General features: G+C 42.1%; 1 long non-coding RNA gene across 1 annotated transcript; it reads right to left on the bottom strand.

Moving 5' to 3' along the window:
• Positions 1 to 5,280: 5,280 nt before the first annotated feature.
• Positions 5,281 to 6,461, bottom strand: LOC137502905 (uncharacterized). Its single transcript, XR_011018912.1, has 2 exons — positions 6,028 to 6,461; positions 5,281 to 5,740 (listed from the first exon to the last, which is right to left on the bottom strand). It is a non-coding gene; the product is annotated as an uncharacterized lncRNA (long non-coding RNA).
• Between the last annotated feature and the right edge of the window lie 13,657 nt (positions 6,462 to 20,118).

The following is a 20,118-nucleotide window of genomic DNA, read 5'->3' as shown; positions in this document are numbered from 1 at the left end:
GGTTTTGTTTCTCTTGAAGTAAGAAGTGTGAACTTTCTCTTCTAGAGGACACTACTGAAGATCAACAATAGTGCAACCTAGTGCGGAGTCAAAGAACTATTTTGTTGAAGAAATTTTTATTTCAAGAGTTTGTTCTTTGTTAAATTTCTTTCTGTCATTGTTTAAGTTGGCAATATTTACCCCTTTCTTCCCCTTGTTATGAATGTATCCAATCCCGAAATTCTTCTATTAATTTCTGACCAATCTGGTGTATCTTCCCCCAACTTGTATCGGTTGCGGGGTCCTATCCAATAAAAACGTTGAGGGAGGGTGTTTTCTTTCCCCTGACGCCTAGAACCTTCCGCGAGAGGATATAAACTGCTGATTTTAGGGTCTCCGGGCCACTTCTGTTCCATCTTTCAGTGTATTAAGGACATCGCAGGAGGCGGGAAGCGCCTCTTTCTTCGGCAGCGGTCAGCAATAAGGTAATGGCCGATTAATAAATTCTTTCTTTTCTTGCTCAGCAGTTTAACTCTCGGGGCGGGTGCGAAGCGTTCTACCATGTAACCTTTTCCTAAAATGTAACTACTCTTTTCTTCTGTTCTCTTGTAAAGCTACATTCTGGGATAGAGAGTGCTAACCCTCTCGAGCTCCCACTCATATTGTTTTGAGGTGAACTTATTTTTCTCAACCTATTCTTCGATAACGTAAAACAAATTGTTCTTTTCTAAGTCACCTCTGTAGTATGGGATTAGCCCTTGCATCAGTGGCCTAAGCCCGCTGTCACACAGGGCATCGAACGATCAAGAGCGACCAACTGGCATCGAGTACTAACGACTAAATTCATTTACCTTGTCACACTGCTCATCGATCGAGAGGGATCGACTGCACGGAAACAGCTGATACTCCCGCCCAGTACCGTACAGGCTATAGATGTATTCATATTCACGAGAGAAAAAGAATGTGTTGTGAAAGCGATAATTCGGGTGGAAATATGATTCTAACCTATGAATATATTAGGAGAAAGGAAAGAACCAGACGATCGCAGTGGACAAGGTAAAGAGCCATGGAGAATTCCACCAAAGTGTGCCTTCGTTGCGGAATGACGAAGAAAAATTCAGGAACTAGTACCGAATGCCCATCAGTAATTACGGTATAAGGAATTAGAGGAAAAAATGAAGTCAGTAATAAACATCAGGCAAACAAATTACAGGAAAAGTATAAGTTCTGAGGAAAGGCTGACACTATCGTTAAATTCAATATTCACAACGATTTTTTTAGGTTTAAAGTCAAAAGTGATGTTCACCTTCGAAACAACTACTGTATGTCCGTGGCAAAATATATCAAATAAAAGATTAGTGGCATTCTGCCGGATTCTAATAAAGTATTGATAAAAAGGACTGAAAACTGTTATGTAGGCTACATCAATTTGAATTCATAATTTGAAGGTGCTACCATCAACAGTGGAAATATATTTATTTAGGCCTACAGGTTTCTGGACATCGGTGACTCATACAGATTTAGGATTGCTCACAATACATCAGTGGATTTGTTCCTATTATATATGATGCCATTCATAGAGCACTACAGCCAGAATTCTTGACAGGGTGAAAATTCCAACAAAAGCCTCACAAAAGTGGCTCATTGTATTTCAAATATTAAGACTGATACCATTTATGCTTATTTGTTTTAATGATGCTGGATCCTGGGGCATAATTACTGTCTTTTCAAATGATATTTTGAGGTGTTTATTAGATGGAGGTTAACAGCTTTTTTTTTTTTTTTTTTTCATACCACTTGGTGAGATCCCACCTACCAAAATAATAGACATATCAAGAAATGCTTCCAGTCAAAATTTACATTACCTAATGTAGAAATAGTGTGTCAAGTTTCATTACAATCCTGTAAATAATTTTGAAAGAAAGAAAAATGCACATATGCTCTGAATATTGTGAAAATGATAAAAGCAATGGAGTTCCTTACATTATTTCTCTCCCTCATGATCCTCTGCAAATCTCTTGTCGCCTCTCCTCTTCTTTGTTATTGTGCCATGTTCAGAATAGTATCATATTGCTTTCTTGACAAGCATGTTGCTGAATTTCTGTAGGTCTACTGCGTTTTGTGCAAAGAATCCAGGTCCATATCCAAACTTTGCAAGAATGACAATCCTGTCTTAATTTATATCATTGAAGACTACAGCAGCTTCGAAAGCAGCTAATTTTACCAAATGGCTGTGAAGAAAGGTTGTCTATGGACATCTCTTCCAAAGTAAATTCTCTTTAGGATTCTGTGTATTCACATATGTGTACATTTCTTGAGGAGTTCAGGTGAGGCTAGTGCTCTGTACACTAGCTTAATAACTATAGGAAAAGCTTCTGGAATATTGTTCTAATAAGTACGTTGGCAGTGTAATAGACTGATACTTGTCAAAACTACATGTAAATTACACACAAGGTCTTGTTTATTATCCTCATCACTAAGCATAAAGTACTGTCTCCCCAAACTTTGCACTGGCAAGCTGATCTAATTGCTCACTTGGCAATAATAAGCCAATTAATATAAATCCTGCACTTCCATCCAAGTTACTGGTAAACTCCTTGGTACAGAGTAACAACTTTTTCCGCAAAGGTCTGGTAGGACTCTCTTTCTTACCTCAATGTTGATTTTGCCTTTCTGTGTATTGTTCATATGTAACTTCTTTACTGATATGAACATGACCAAGCCTATCTATCCATCCTGAAATACTTTCCTTATGTATCAGTTCAAGGAAAATGAAAACTTTGCCTTCAATTTCACCAAAAATGAGAACCAACCACTGCAAAAAATAATAGGTGCTAATAACAAGCACCTTGCCTTCTATTTTTAGAAGTGAAGAGTATGCCTTTCTAACAACTAAATAGACTACTATTGCCGTCTACAGTAAAATGTTATTTAGGCCTCAGGTGGTAAATGATTTAATTTTGCTATATCTTACATTGCCTGTCAAAACTGTTTGTAAATACCAATTATATAAATGAATGTTTGACAGAGTAGGGTGTATGGGCCTTGTAAGATCTTGGATTGACTTACAGGGTAATTAATCTACTCAACCTGTTATTACAAGCATGTAACTGTCATATGAATATATTTTTTATAAATAATGTACATATTCTGCCATCATATCCCCTTAATATCACATCACACAAAATACAGTTTTTTATGTTGTAGATTAAAATCTACAAAACTTTGGTGGAAACATCCGCCAAAATAGTTACAAATGAATTTTTCATCTTTGTTTTTCATTGTTTATATGGATCTACAGCACAAGAAACAAAATAATCAGTCTACCTTGATGCCCTCTGTAGGCCTATATGTTATTAATAAATTATAAGTACAGTAACAGACATGAAAGTAGTGATCGCTGGTGCAGACAGGTACAATGGCAGGAGAGTACTTGGAATGAGGAGATAAAGGCTACCTAAGTTACAAAGTTATAAGGTGGCAGGGAGGCAGTAGCGTAGCCAGGATCGGCCAATGGGGGGGGGGGTTACAGTTACAAAATTAAGATATAACATAATGAAAGTGCTTGTGCTTGTGCGTGTCTGGTACGCGCTTGCATGACTGTCATAAGGATACTGATACAAGAGTGAATTACTGTATGTGATATTCAGATTGCAATACACTACAAAATTCTTACTTTAAAATACAGAACAAGAACAATATGATCGAGGTCAGCAGTTTTATCTCAAACGGTATGTTCAGTTTACAATCTAAAATCTAATTTTCGAGGCTTCCTAGAAAATAAATTTAACACATCTGTTGGTTTTACAACTATGTCTCTGTGAATGTTCAAGGGAGCCAACCCGTTGAGTCGACTTTCACTTGTGGTATTTCTGAGGTAGGTTTTAAGGCGTCTTAATGTTGAAAATGATCTCTCACTGGCTGCAGTGGTGACAGGTAAGGTGGCAAACACTCTCAACAAGCAGTAGATTGCAGGGAGTTTATCTTGATCACATAAAAGAAGTTTATTGTTTACTGTCACTTTCTATTTATTTTCTTTTTGTGAAAGTTCAATGGGGGGGGGTTCTAACCCCCAGTAACCCCCCCCCCCTGGCTACGCCCCTGCAGGGAGGGATTCTGTCGGGTATAACTGTAGTAAGAATTTTGTCCTATGCAAACAACTTGGTCTATTGAAACTGTGCAATCTAATATTAATGGATCTACAGTACAAGAAATAAAATAATCAGTCTACCTTGATGCCCTCCGTAGGCCTATATGTTATTAATAAATTATAAGTACGGTAACAGACATGAAAGTAGTGATTGCTGGTGCAGACAGGTACAATGGCAGGAGAGTACTTGGAATGAGGAGATAAAGGCTACCTAAGTTACAAAGTTATAAGGTGGCAGGGAGGGATTCTGTCAGGTATAACTGTAGTAAGAATTTTGTCCTATGCAAACAACTTGGTCTATTGAAACTGTGCAATCTAATATTAATGGATCTACAGCACAAGAAATAAAATAAGCAGTCTACCTTGATGCCCTCTGTAGGCCTATATGTTATTAATAAATTATAAGTACGGTAACAGACATGAAAGTAGTGATTGCTGGTGCAGACAGGTACAATGGCAGGAGAGTACTTGGAATGAGGAGATAAAATAGAACTGAATGTCAGGTTGAGAATACAAAACTGGAACAGGTAGATAATTTCAAATAGGTATTTAGGATGTGTATTCTCGCAGGATGGCAGTATAGCAAGCAACATTGAACACAGATGCAGTAAACCCAATGCAATGAGCTTGCAGTTGTGATCAACAGTATTCTGTAAGAAGGCAGTCAGCTCCTGGACAAAACTACTAATGTCCTTACACTGGTCTGGTTTCAGACCACCTGTGCTGTACAAACCTAGTGCAATGAGTTTGCAGTTGCGATCAACAGTATACCGTAAGAAGGAAGTCTCAATACGCTGGTCTGGTTTCAGACCACCTGTGCTGTACAAACCTAGTGCAATGAGTTTGCAGTTGTGATCAACAGTATACCGTAAGAAGGAAGTCAGCTCTTGGACAGAACTATCAATACGCTGGTCTGGTTTCAGACCACCTGTGCTTTACAACTGCTTACTACATACACACAGAAAGGACCTACTACATGTATTTCAAAAACTCCTTTCCTTGTAAACCATACCTGTTCTACCACATAAAATATACAAATTAAGATGTTGTAATAATGCTAATAATTAATAAAAATTGGAGTTAAGGTTCTTTCCCATCAGGTCCTAATACACATAACTCACTGAGTATTCCAATAAATATTGATAGATAAGTATAACAAAAAATGATTTAATTTAAAAAGTAGAACATTTCTCAAGAACATAAATTTTATTAGATTCTTTCTTGGTCTAACACTGTATACAACAGTTTCTGAATTTTAACTTTGAAAACCCTTCGACCTAGTTCACTCATTCTTTCCATGTCATCATGAAGACACTAAAAATAACATTGATTATATTTTCTTTTCAGTTTTCAGTATCTTTTCTAAATATTCACTTAACACATCACTGTCACTTTCACATTTCTGTTTCTTTTATTTTTAACTGCTGGCAAAGCTGTTTGTAGAAGCAGAAGCCACTGGACTGGAAGTTGAAGTCCCTTCAGTAATTTCTGAACTGTAGGAGTTAAACCCCTCCAACACAAATTATTTCTGCTTCCTCCTCCTATATTTCAGCTTGGTGAAAAGGCTCTCATACACCAGGTGCCACTTCCATAGATGTGTTTGTTATAGAACTGAAAAAAATGAACAACATATTAATGCAATTCTTCTAAATTGGAGCTACATTTTAGTCTGGACACAAGCCTTCTGTTTAAGAAATTGTTACTTTCAATAATTATTTTAGTAAGATGATTGCTAGGTTAGATTATATTATATTACTTTCAGTTATATTTGATAAATTAATGAACAGATGGGTGGAACTTATGGCCTACAGACTGAATCTTCCCCTCACTCTTTCACAACTAGAACACTGGTCAGTAATGTAGGCCTACTTTTAAAAATAAATATTACAGAATTGTACCTTCTTCCAGCAATGAAGAGTTCCAGAAAGTTGAGGGCATTGAAGTAGACCCATTTTATGTTTTCTGTACAGCAGAACCTGGGAGGAGAGGGAGGATGTTATCTCTCCAAGTTCGATATCCAGCCCTCCGAATTTGCCATGTTTTGGCACAACTTTTTCCTGAAACAATGAATCAGAATATTGTGACAAAGAAAATATACATGTAGTAGGCCTACTTATGGCATAGGCCTACACTTATTTGTCATTAAAGCAAACAATGGTATTCATTTCATTAGGTACGAGATGGAGGTTAGGAAAGCACTGCTTATGTTTTCCAAACATTTCTTCAATTAAGTTACAAGAATGATAATTACTACTTCTCCTAGTGTAACTCATTTTACCACTCTATTCCGTATAATGTACTTTATCAATACATAATCTAAGATAACGCTATTCATAAGATAATCGTAATAAATCTAATAATTACTTACCAGTTTTTGTACCAATTCTCCACACTATAGAATGCCATACAAAATTCACGGTCTCCCTATTACTATATCCAGGGAGTCTAGGATTATACACCACTTTGTTTTCATACACTAAGCAAATTAATGTTTCGATTTCATCAACAGATTACTATGTTGCGTCCGCCATTATCGAACGACTGCGACTGAAAAACGGACACGTTTGTTTTTACAAACCAGTCGATCTTCATCGCTCGTAGTTGATCGCTGACGATCGATGCTGTGTGACTGGTGCCACTGCCCTCTGTAGGTTTGTTTTCTTAGTCGGTCGATCGCAGTCGTTCGATCGAGCCTGTGTGACAGCCCCCTAAGAGCCAAAGTAGGTCTTAAAATCAAAGTGTATTAGGAGTGCAAGTTCGCCTCCTCTCAAATTGTTTTAGAGGTCATTTAATTAACCTGCTTTTCATTTAATAGACCTCAGTAGATTGGGTATTTTACCCCTGTGTTTATGTCCGTTGACGGACAACTTGAAGGTGGAGTTTGGTGTGGCCTGGGAGAGGCTTAAATTAAAGAGCGAGTGGCTCTTTTGGAAACGGAGTGTTGTGTGCCTCGAGGAGGCTTTACTGTGTAATTTGGAGCAAGTGCTCCAGGGTTTGATTGGGGTCTTCTGCCCCTTTGTTAAAATTTGTATATCGGAAAGTTGGGCTAGTTGCTCAAGAATTGTGAACTCAGGGCTCGAAGCCCAAACTCTGTAACCCCTGTAATTGTACATTTCAAATTGTATTTCGGCTACTAAGTACCTGTTCTTTGTTATTACTTAATATTGAAAAGAAAATATAACCTTGTTAAATTTTACATTAACTTTGATTCCGTAGTTTGAGACCCCTTCACGCCCGCACCTTCTTACACCTCTACCTACCACCAAAACACGGTAACAAATCAATCAATCAATACTAATCTGTATTCAGGGCAGTCGACCAGGTGGCACACAAGCTACTGTATTAGGCTGTACAATATCCTGTGTCATGGATTTGAAGGACAATTTTATAGAGTAAAAACGAAAGTCCAGTCCGCGATATTTCTTTCCCTGTGGGTGGGGGTGGTAGAATATCATCCACGGTATCCCTTGCCTGTCTCCTGTAGGTGACGGTGACGATGGTAGAATATCATACACGATATCCCCTGCCTGTCTCCTGTAGGTGACGATGGTAGAATATCATCCACGATATCCCCTGCCTGTCTCCTGTAGGTGACGGTGGTAGAATATCATCCACGATATCCCCTGCCTGTCTCCTGTAGGTGAGGGTGATAGAATATCATCCACGGTAACCCCTGCCTTCCTCCTGTGGGTGAGGGTGGTAGAATATCATCCACGGTATCCCCTGCCTTCCTCCTGTGGGTGAGGGTGGTAGAATATCATCCAAGGTATCTCCTGCCTGTCTCCTGTAGGTGAGGGTGGTAGAATATCATTCACGGTATCCCCTTCCTGATCATGTGGGTGAGGGTGGTATAATATCATCCACAGTATCCCGTGCCTTCGTGCTTTGGGTGAGGGCGGTAGAATATCATCCACGGTATCCCCTGCCTGTCTCCAGTAGGTGAGGGTGGTAGAATATCATCCACGGTATCCCCTTCCTTCCTGCTGTAGGTGAGGGCGGTAGAATATCATCCACTGTATCCCCTGCCTGTCTCCTGTAGGTGAGGGTGGTAGAATATCATCCACGGTATCCCCTTCCTTCCTGCTGCAGGTGAGGGCGGTAGAATATCATACACGATATCCCCCGCATTCCTGCTGTAGGTGAGGGTGGTAGAATGTCATCCACGGTACCCCCAGCCTTCCTGCTGCAGGTGAGGGTAGTAGAATATCATCCACGGTATCCCCTGCCTGTCTCCTGTAGGTGACGGTGGTAGAATATCATCCACGATATCCCCTGCCTGTCTCCTGTAGGTGAGGGTGATAGAATATCATCCACGGTAACCCCTGCCTTCCTCCTGTAGGTGAGGGTGGTAGAATATCATCCACGGTACCCCTGCCTTACTCCTGTGGGTGAGGGTGGTAGAATATTATCCAAAGTATCCCCTGCCTGTCTCCTGTAGGTGAGGGTGGTAGAATATCATCCACGGTATCCCCTTCCTGATCATGTGGGTGAGGGTGGTATAATATCATCCACGGTATCCCGTGCCTTCGTGCTGTGGGTGAGGGTGGTAGAATATCATCCACGGTATCCCCTGCCTGTCTCCAGTAGGTGAGGGTGGTAGAATATCATCCACGGTATCCCCTTCCTTCCTGCTGTAGGTGAGGGCGGTAGAATATCATCCACGGTATCCCCTGCCTGTCTCCTGTAGGTGAGGGTGGTAGAATATCATCCACGGTACCCCTGCCTTACTCCTGTGGGTGAGGGTGGTAGAATATCATCCACGGTATCCCCTTCCTTCCTGCTGCAGGTGAGGGCGGTAGAATATCATCCACGGTATCCGCTGCCTTCCTGCTGTAGGTGAGGGTGGTTGAATATCATCCACGGAATCCCCTGCCTTCCTGCTGCAGGTGAGGGTAGTAGAATATCAACCACGGTATCCCCTGCCTGTCTCCTGTAGGTGACGGTGGTAGAATATCATCCACGATATCCCCTGCCTGTCTCCTGTAGGTGAGGGTGATAGAATATCATCCACGGTATCCCCTGCCTTCCTCCTGTAGGTGAGGGTGGTAGAATATCATCCACGGTATCCCCTGCTTTCCTCCTGTGGGTGAGGGTGGTAGAATATCATCCAAGGTATCCCCTGCCTGTCTCCTGTAGGTGAGGGTGGTAGAATATCATCCACGGTATCCCCTGCCTCCAGTATGAGGCGCCAGAAAAGAGCCCCAGGGGCTCTGAATTTGGGGGCGTGCGTTGGCCTTAAGGTTGGAACGCTCTGTAGGTAACATTGTCTGACCATTCATCACAGCCTGCACGATTGCTAGAGTTACACTTCCGTCAGTAGCGTAGCCAGGATTTCAGTTTGGGGGGGGGGGCCCATTCATCCAGAATTTTATTTTGATAGGTGTCCAAACTTCCATAGTTTAGGTGGTGCAGTATACCGAAAAAGGAAATGAGTGTCTTTGGATCCAAGTAAGAGTGGTGGATTCGTGCGGATTCCGGAAGCTAATAGTAATTTCCTTCTTCTTCTTCCCCACTTTTCCCACATCTGTGGGGTCGCGGGTGCGAAATGTGTCGCACATGTGGATTTGGGCCTGTTTTACGGCCGGATGTCCTTCCCGACGCCAACCCTATATAGAGGGATGTAATCAGTGTTGTGTGTTTATTTGGTGGTTGGTAATGTAGTATGTTGTCTGAATATGAATATGTTGGGACAAACACCCAGTCCCAAACCAGAAGAATTATTCAGACGCGATTAAAATCCCCGACCCAGCCGGGAATCGAACCCGGAACCGTCTGAACCGAAGGCCTCAACACTGATAATTCAGCCAAGGAGTCGGACTCCGGAAGCTAATATTAATGCACATTATATATAAAATGCTCAATAAAAGAACTTTCGTTAAAACTCCTGGGGTGTCTGGACTCCTTGGACGACAACCCCGTCCCCCGGCTACCTCTGTTACTTAATTCGGCGTTATGCTGTTGCTGATCCTGAATAAATAAATAAACTGCAGCATTTCATATATTCCGCGTAGAAGTGAAATGAATGCAAGAATAAACACTTTGAGTAAGGATGCAATATTCTGGTTTAGAACAAATACGGTAATGTTATTGTACCGGGCGGTACACCTCCACTCCGTTTATTTAAAATGTGCGCCTGTTGAAAACTCCTCTGCTGGAGGAGGGCTGAACTTTATCTACGCTGTTAATTCTTTACTTTCTCAGAAGATGTCACCATGTGGAAAAATTTGAGTTTTTGAACTGTGTCATTTTTGATGTGTTTTTGTTTCGCTTGAAGTAAGAAGTGTGAACTTTCTCTTCTAGAGGACACTACTGAAGATCTACTATAGTGCAACCTAGTGCGGAGTCAAAGAACTATTTTGTTGGAGAAAATTTAATTTCAAGAGTTTGTTCTTTGTTAAATTTCTTTCTGTCTTTGTTTAAGTTGGCAATATTTACCCCTTTCTTCCCCTTGTTATGAATGTATCCAATCCCGAAATTCTTCTATTAATTTCTGACCAATCGGGTGTATCTTCCCCCAACTTGTATCGGTTGCGGGGTCCTAGCCAATAAAGAGATTGTGGGCGGGTGTTTTCTTTCCCCTAACGCCTAGAACCTTCCACGAGAGGATATAAACTGCTGATGTTTGGGTCTCTGCGCCACTTCTGTTCCATCTTTCAGTGTGTTAAGTACATAGCAGGGGGCGGGAAGCGCCTCTTTCTTCGGCAGCGGTCAACAACAAGGTAATGGTCGATTAATAACTTCTTTCTTTGCTAGCTCAGCAGTTTAACTTTCGGGGCGGGTTCTAAGCGTTCCACCATGTAACCTTTTCCTAAATGTAACTACTCTTTTATATATTATCTTTTAAAGCTTCATATTGGGATAGAGAGTGCTAACCCTCTCGAGCTCCCACTCATATTGTTGTGAGGTGAACTTAGTTTTCTCAACCTCTTCTTCGATAACGTAAAACAAAGTGTTCTCTTCTTAAGTCACCTCTTTAGTATGGGATTAGCCCTTGTATTAACGGCCTAGTGCCAAGTAGGTCTTAATCAAAGTGTATTAGGAGTGCAAGTTCGCCTCCTCTCAAATTGTTATTTTAGAGGTCATTTAATTAACCTCCTTTTCATTTAATAGACCTCAGTAGATTGGGTATTTTACCCCTGTGTTTACGTCCGTTGAGGACAACTTGAAGGTGGAGTTTGGTGTGGCCTATGATTGGCTTACACTTTGAGAGTAGATTGCTCTTTTGGAATTCAATTTTTGTATGCCTCGAGGAGGCTTTACTGTGTAATTTGGAGCAAGTGCTCCAGGGTTTGATTGGGGTCTTCTGCCCCTTTGTTAAAATTTGTATATCGGAAAGTTGGGCTAGTTGCTCAAGAATTGTGAACTCAGGGCTCGAAGCCCAAATTCTGTAATCTCTGTAATTGTACATTTCAAATTGTGTTTCGGCTACTAAGTACCTGTTCTTTGTTATTACTTAATTTTGAAAAGGAAATATAACCTTGTTAAATTTTACAGTAACTTTGATTCCGTAGTTTGAGACTCATTCACGCCCGCACCTTCTTTCACCTCTACCTACCACCAAAACGCGGTAACAAGTGGTAGCAGAGCGTGGTTGAATGGGTCTCAATTTAGCCCCTTTTGACGGCTAAATATTGTTTTGATCCGAACTCTAACTATTGTCCCAGTTGCTGGAATCTTTTGAGTTTTTCTAAATTGTTCTGTCATCATGCCAGGCCCTCGCGATGTTCTCCATCTTAATTATTTGCGCAAAGAGGAGTTGATCTATGAATTAACTATCAGAAATGTGCAATCTGGAGGCACGGTTGCAGTAGACACTAACAAGCTTAGAGAGTCCCTAGATTTGCCCATTTCCATCCCCAATTTGGGAGAGAAAGAAATTGACGACTCTCTTTCCACGATCACGGAGAAGATTACTGGGCTACCTTCTGTAGTTAGTTTTTTTGATGAAAATGATCCGTCTCCTAATCAAATTAAGCGTGTGCAAGGCAGGCTATATCATTTTTCGAATAGGGTTAACGATCTGTTGTCTCTAAAACTGAATGACGTTCAGAGGAAGGAAGCTAGTACGCTCCTGGAAAATATTTCCGAATTATCTAGTAAGGTCACTCTATTGTTGACTGGGGAAGTTCCTCCCAAATCTGATCAACCCGTCACGGTGAATGTAGGTAGTGAGGAAGAACCTCCTAAGGGAGAAGTAAATAGGAAAACCATTGCTGCCCAAACTATTTCTGCCCCATTGGACAACGAGCCTGAACGTCGTGCATCATTGAGTAACTTCCGTTCTGAATTAACTTCCTTGCCATTGAAACCGTTACCTACTATGTCACCTGGGTTTAGCAGCTTGCCTCATCCATTGGCAATGTTGCTCAGAGGTATCTCTAAGTTTTCCGTTAATACCACCAGTGATGTAATTTCTTTTTTAAGATTTCTAGTTGAATTTCAGGATCATGCCCTTGTGTTTTCCCTTTCTCCATGTCAAATTTTGCAGATTATCTATCCGTATGCTATTGGTATTCTTTCTGATAAAATCGTAAGAGCCATTGCCGAGCAATCATCTATTGAGGATTTCCATGCCCATTTGCTAGCTAACTTCATCCCGGCTAGGGCCAGGTCCTCCCTTATTCAGAAGTACTATTATCGTGTACAGCGCTTGGATGAAAACTTGGCTGATTTCATACAAGACATTAAGTTTTATACCAGGGTGTTTGCTCTTCACTTCCCTGAGGATCAAATTGTACAAGCTATTGTGGAAGGGATTTCACCACCCTACAGGTCATATTTGTGTTTCGCGGCGTGCCCGCAAACTTTTTCTGAACTTGAAGCATTGGCCGTCTCAGCGGAAGGAGTTAGATACGCCGATTCTTTGCGTGTCACGAAAGAACCCCCTCCTTCGTTTAGTAATACTCGGCCTCCACCTCGCCGACCAGTCAACCCCCGTAAATGTTATGCTTGCGGGTCGCCTGACCATCTGCGCAACAAGTGTCCACTGATCAAGTCAAGTGGGACAAGGAATGGAGCCGGGTCATCACAAGGCTGTTTTAAGTGTGGGGCCTTCTCACATATCGCCAAGAATTGCCCAAACTCAAATAGCACCCCCTCCTGCTCAACTTCCGGTGCAAATTCCAACTATGCCAATAATAAAAAGTGACTAGTGGCTTCGGCTGAGTCGACTAATCCATCTTCCCGAGACTCAGCCCCTAGTAAACAGGTTGTAACTTCAGGGAACGAGCAATTTTCAAATTCATCTGTTGAAGGTCCCAAAGAGTGTCTTAGGATTGCGGCGGATACCCCCGCACTTGTTCCTTTTCTTAAGATTGAGTTAAATAACGAGCCTATAACAGCTCTCTTAGATTCAGGAAGTGTTTGTTCGATTATTTCGGCTGAATGGTATTCTAAATTGAAAACGGTTTGTAAACTTCCTGACTATGTCTCTTCTCCTGTTCAATACGTATCGGCTAATTCATCTCCATTAGAAATTCTAGGTTCCTTACTGGTCAAAATTCGTATTTTTAAGTTTACATGGAAAGTTAAATTGTTTGTGGCCAAGCAATTGTCTTGCCCCATTATATTGGGAGCTGACTTTATTTCTCACACTGGTCTTGTGCTCGATCTCCAGTCTAGGTCGTGCACATTCAAATTTGCTTCTAGTTGTAAAATACCACTATTAAAGTGTAATTCTGTGTCATGTTCATCTATTTCGCCTACCCAGGATGAGATGTTGTTAGACCTTAGACATCTACCTGAGGAGCAGGCTGATAGTATTCGTAAATTATGTCAGTCATTTCCAGAGGTGTTCTCTGATACTCTTGGTGTTACTGACCTTATTGAATACAAAATTGAGGTCACGGATTCGATTCCTGTCCGTTTTCCACCTTATAGGCTATCTCCACCTAAAATGAAGGCTCTGAAAGTAATTATCGATCAGATGTTGAAGGATGGTATTATTAGGCCCTCTAAGTCGGCGTATTCATCGCCTATTTTTCTAGTCCCGAAACCCCAAGGAGGCTTCAGGCCTGTCATTGATTACAGGGCTCTCAATCGGAAGGTGGTGTTGCAATCTGTGCCCCTTCCTGACCTTCATTCTTGTTTTTCATGGTTTCGTAAGGCCAAGTTCTTCACCATCTTGGACTTAAATCAGGCCTATAATCAAATTCCCCTTGCCGAAGAGTCTAAACACCTTACAGCGTTTGCCACGGACTGGAATTTATATGAATACAACCGCGTGCCTTTCGGGCTCCCCACGGGAGCAGCTGTACTCACTAGGCTATTAGATAGGGTCTTCTCCGACATCAAATTTGAGTACTTATATCACTACTTGGATGATGTCGTCGTATTTTCAGAGACTTTTGAAGAGCATCTAGATCATCTGCGAGAAGTTCTCGATCGCCTTCGTAAGGCTGGGTTAACGGTTAAGTTGTCCAAGGTTGCCTTTGCTAAGCCCTCTATGTCTTTCCTAGGGCATATTGTGTCACCTGATGGTGTAGCAGTCGATCATTCTAGAACACAGGCCATCCGTGATTTTAAACCTCCCAAGGACATTAAAGGTATCGCCAGGTTCATTGGTATGGTGAATTTCTTCAGAAAGTTCATTCCTAACTTTGCTAATAGAGCGGCGCCCTTAAACCTTCTTCGTAGGAAAGGCATCAAATTCGAGTGGGGACCTTCTCAACAAGCCGCTTTTGAAGATCTGAAATTAGCTCTCTGTAATGCCCCTGTCCTTGCTATGCCTGATTTCTCAAAGAAATTCATTGTCCAAACGGACGCGTCATCGTCAGCTGTAGCTGCAGTCCTTCTTCAAGAGACTGAACTAGGGAGGCGACCCATCGCCTATGCATCTAGGACTCTATCGGCTCAAGAAGCCAAGTATTCCATCTATGAGCTCGAAGGGTTGGCTGTCTTATTTGCCTTAGAAAAGTTCCGTCTCTATCTGGAACATGTCAAATTCGACCTGGAAACAGATAATCAAGCCTTAAGCTGGGTCTTAGGTAGGCCGCGTCGTACTGGTCGTATAGCCCGCTGGGCTATTCGTATTTCCGCCTTCCAGTTTGATGTTAGACATATCAGAGGTACCGAAAATGTTGTTGCTGATGGACTCAGCCGTATGTTTCATAACGATGTCGAGACCCACGAACCGGTCGAAAGTTCATCACCTTCCGAGTCCATACTATCTGGTGTTAATGCCATCTTAACAGATGCTCCCATGCTTTTTAGGGATATTGAGAAATACCAACGTGAAGATCCGACGCTGGCTCCGATAATGGAAACCCTTTCTTCTGGGGAACATGTTGTCCCTTATGTTCTGAGGAATGGTGTTTTATGTTGCCCTTCGAGGCATGATAAGTTGATGAAAGTTGTTGTTCCAGCGGTTCTTGTACCTATGATCTTCAAGTATTATCATGAGACCCCATTAGGAGGGCATCTTGGAATCTTTAAAACCCGTGAAAAGATTCGTGAAATGTTCATCTGGAAAGGTATGGACGGCGAAATTCGTGAACTTGTAAAAGCTTGTAAATCTTGTTTGCTCAGTAAACCCACCATGTCCACCAAGGTTGGCCTTTTGTCTTCGCATCAAGCGTCGCGCCCCATGGAACGTCTGTATATCGATTATGTAGGACCTTTCCCCCAGTCAAAGGGTAATGCTAACAAGTTCATCTTTGTGTGCGTAGATGGTTTTACCAGATTTTCTTGGTTATTTCCGACTAAGCTGGCTACCGCTCAGTCTACCATTACCTGTTTAAATTCTATTTTTGCTTCTTTTGGTCCGTGTCAATATATTGTATCTGATAATGCTAAGGCTTTTACATCTAATTTATTTCGTAAATTCTGTTTTGACTTATCAATCTCTCATGTAACTACTTCTGCTTATTACCCTCAACCATCTCTGGCTGAACGGGTTAACCGTAATCTCAGGTCCGCACTGATTGCCTATCATCATGATGATCATTCCAGGTGGGACACGTCCCTGCATTGGTTAGCTTTTGCTTTGAATTCAGCGGTTCATGAATCTCATAAGTTCACTCCAGCTTCCTTGATGTTCAAGTTTGTTCCCAACACGCCGCTCTCTAACCTCTGGTCTCTGAGTGACATTCTACCCGAGACAATAGATCCGGATAACATTAAGGATCTTTGGAAGAAGGCTAAAGCCAATCTTAAAGTGTCTCATGAAAAGGTTAGGGAAAGGTATGATCGTGGACGGAGACCCACCCCTTTGAAGGTAGGTGACCAAGTTATGGTCAAAAATTTTGTTCCCGCGGGCAAGCTTGCCCCCAGATTTCATGGGCCTTGTATAATTCTCGATTTTCTCACGCCGGTTACATTGTTAGTAAGCAATCCAGCCACCGAGAGGATATTTAGGGTTCACCTGTCCCAGGTGAAACCGGTGTAAATTTTGTGTCAACTTGCTTCATATAATTTGATAAGGATATGAAGGTTATATTTTTTTTTGAGTTTTCAATTTCTAGGCATTCTGCCCCTTCTATAATATTTTGTCTTATATGTAAGCCTTTTGTAAAACCTCCCCCGATTTGTTAAACTGCCATTCTGTCCTTGCCTCGGCCATTACCACGCTCCCGTCTCCTGCTGTACACACTGTGGCTTGCCAAGATTAAATGCCATGGATATTTGCACGCCGCTAGTCCCTCTACCTCTCTACATGCCTGTGCCCTCAAAACAAACATGATGGTCCAACACTATTCTGCCGCCTAGCTTTAATGTTTCAGTGCCCCCGCAGCCGCGCGGCGCTGTGCCGCGGTTGGGACCGAGGACGGGCCCCCTCGGCCCCAGCGAGGACGACATGTGCACGGCGAGCCGGAGCTCTCCTCTCGGCCAAGGCTGATGTGCGGCGCACGATCTGCTACTTGCCCGCAGCCTGTATATGTTCACCGCGGGCGCGGCGTGCTTCAACACCTCTGCTCCCCTCATAGTGCGGGCGAGCGGTATCTCAGGGTACTTGAGGGGTCCGAGCGGCCTCCCTTTGGACGCAAGCTGCAACGGCCGGTCTGGCCATCCAACTTTGCCTACATCAACTACATAGACATTCCTGTTCAACCTTAATACCGTTTCATGGGAATTCAACAGCAATACTTGGTGGACATTGCAAAATTTTCTTCACTTTTAAGTATTAAAAGTTTATCTTCAGTGTACCGGGCGGTACACCTCTACACCGTTTATTTAAAAGTTGCGCCAGTTGAAACTCCTCTTCTGGAGGAAGGTTGAACTTTATCTATTCTATTAATTCTCTACTTTCTCAGAAGATGTCACCACGTGGAAAATTTTGAGTTTTTGAACTGTGTCACTTTTGATGTGTTTTTGTTTCGCTTGAAGTAAGAAGTGTGAACTTTCTCTTCTAGAGGACACTACTGAAGAATTACAATAGTGCAACCTAGTGCGAAATCAAAGAACTATTTTGTTGGAGAAATTTTTATTTCAAGAGTTTGTTCTTTGTTAAATTTCTTTCTGTCATGGTTTAAGTTGGCTGTATACCCCTCTTTTTCCCCTTATTTTGGATCTAGCCAATCCCGAATTTCTTTAATTAATTTTCCACCAATAATGTGTTTCTTCTTCCTCTATGTAGGGGTTTCTTTTCCCTAGCCAATAAAAACTTTGAGGGAGGGTGTTTTATTTCCCCTAACGCCTAGAATCTTCCGCGAGAGGATATAAACTGCTGATTTTGGGGTCTCCGGGCCACTTCTGTTCCATCTTTCAGTGTATTAAGTACATAGCAGGAGGCGGGAAGCGCCTCTTTCTTCTTCAGCCGTTCAACACCAGGTAATGGCCTATTAATAACTTCTTTTCTTGCTAGGTCGGCAGTTTAACACTCGCGGCGGGTTCGAAGCATTTCCATCATGTAACCTTTTCCTAAAATGTAATTACTCTTTTCATCTTTTTCTTGTAAAGCTACATATTGGGATAGAGAGTGCTAACCCTCTCGAGCTCCCACTCACATTTGTTTTGAGGTGAACTTATTTTCTCAAACTATTCTTCGTTTATGTAATGTAAAGTGTTCTTCTCTAAAGTCACCTCTGTAGTATGGGATTAGCCCTTGCGTTAGCGGCCCAGAGCCAGATTAGGTTTTAAAAAACAAGGTGTATTAGGAGTGCAAGTTCGCCTCCTCTCAAATTGTTATTTTAGAGGTCAGGTAATCAACCTTCTTTTCATGTAATAGACCTCTGTAGGTTGGGTATTTTACCCCTGTGAATACGTCCTTAGAGGACAGCTTGAAGGTAGAGTTTGGTGTGGCCTTTGAGAGGCTTAAATTTTAAGAGCGGATCGCTCTTTTGAAAATGGAGTGTCATATGCCTCGTGGAGGCTTTTCTGTGTAATTCGGAGCCAGGGGCTCCTAGGGATGAATGGGGTTTTCTGCCCCTCTGTTAAAACTTGTGTTTGTGGTAAAACTGAGCTGATCGCAGAAGTCAGGGCGTGAAGCCCAAAACCTGTAAATATTGTATCTCCCCTTGTTTTGCTACATTGTACCTGCCATGTCTGTTATTGCTTTGTTTTTTGAAAAGAAAATATAACCTAGTTAAATTTTAAATTACTTTTACATTAACTTTGATTCCGTAGTTTGAAACCCATTCACGCCCGCACCTTCTTACGCCTCTACCTACCGCTAAAACACGGTAACAAGTGGTAGCAGAGCGTGGTTGAATGGGTCTCTATTTAGCCCCTTTTGACGGCTAAACATTGCTTTGATTCGAACTCTAACAATTTTCTCAGTTGCTGGAATTTTTTGAGTTTTTCAAAATTGTTCTGTCATCATGCCCGGCCCTCGCGATGTTCTCCTCCTTAACTACTTGCGCAAAGAGGAGTTGATATACGAGTTAACTATCAGAAATGTGCAATCTGGAGGCACGGTTGCAATCGACACTAACAAGCTTAGAGAGTCCCTTGATTTGCCCATTTCCATCCCCAATTTGGGAGAGAAAGAAATTGATGACTCTCTTTCCACGATTGTCGAGAATATTACTGGGCTAGCATCGGTAGTCAGCTTTTTTGATGAAAACGATCCATCTCCTAATCAAATTAAGCGTGTGCAAGGCAGGCTGTATCACTTTGCAAATAGAGTTAATGATCTATTGTCTCTAAAGGTGAATGACGTTCAGAGGAAGCAAGCTAATACGCTCCTTGAAACTATTTCTGAATTGTCTAATAAGGTCACTCAATTGCTAACCGGCGAAGCTCCTCCCAAAACTGATCAACCCGCCACGGTGAATGTAGGTAACGAGGAAGAGCCTCCTCAGGGAGAAGTCAATAGGATAACCGTTGCTGCTCAAACTATCTCTGCCCCATCGAACAACGAATCTGAACGCCGTGCGTCATTGAGTAACATCCGCTCTGAATTAACTTCTTTGCCCTTGAAACCTTTAACGACTATGTCACCTGGGTTCAGCAGCTTGCCTCATCCTTTGGCAATGTTGCTTAGAGGTATCTCTAAGTTTTCCGTCAACACCACCAGTGACGTAATTTCATTTTTAAGATTTCTAGTGGAATTTCAGGATCATGCCCTTGTGTTTTCTCTTTCCCCATGTCAAATTTTGCAAATTATCTATCCTTATGCTATTGGTGTTCTATCTGACAAAATAGTTAGAGCCACCGCTGAGCAATCTTCTATTGAGGATTTCCATGCCCATTTGCTAGCTAACTTCATCCCGGCTAGGGCCAGGTCCTCCCTTATTCAGAAATACTATTATCGGGTACAGCGCTTGGATGAAAACCTGGCAGACTTCATCCAAGATATTAAGTTTTATACTAGGGTGTTTGCTCTCCACTTCCCTGAGGATCAGATCGTGCAAGCTATTGTCGAAGGGATTTCACCACCCTACAGGTCATATTTGTGTTTCGCGGCGTGCCCGCAAACCTTCTCTGAACTGGAAGCATTAGCCGTCTCTGCGGAAGGAGTTAGGTATGCCGATTCCTTGCGTGTGGCGAAAGAACCCCCGCCTTCCTTTAGTAACACTCGGCCTCCACCTCGCCGACCAGTCAATCCCCGT

Source organism: Anabrus simplex, chromosome 13, assembly GCF_040414725.1.
Source record: "Anabrus simplex isolate iqAnaSimp1 chromosome 13, ASM4041472v1, whole genome shotgun sequence".
NCBI classification, from domain to species: domain Eukaryota; kingdom Metazoa; phylum Arthropoda; class Insecta; order Orthoptera; family Tettigoniidae; genus Anabrus; species Anabrus simplex.
Note: the sequence above shows the minus strand (reverse complement) of the source record. Positions and strands in the feature narration are given on the sequence as shown.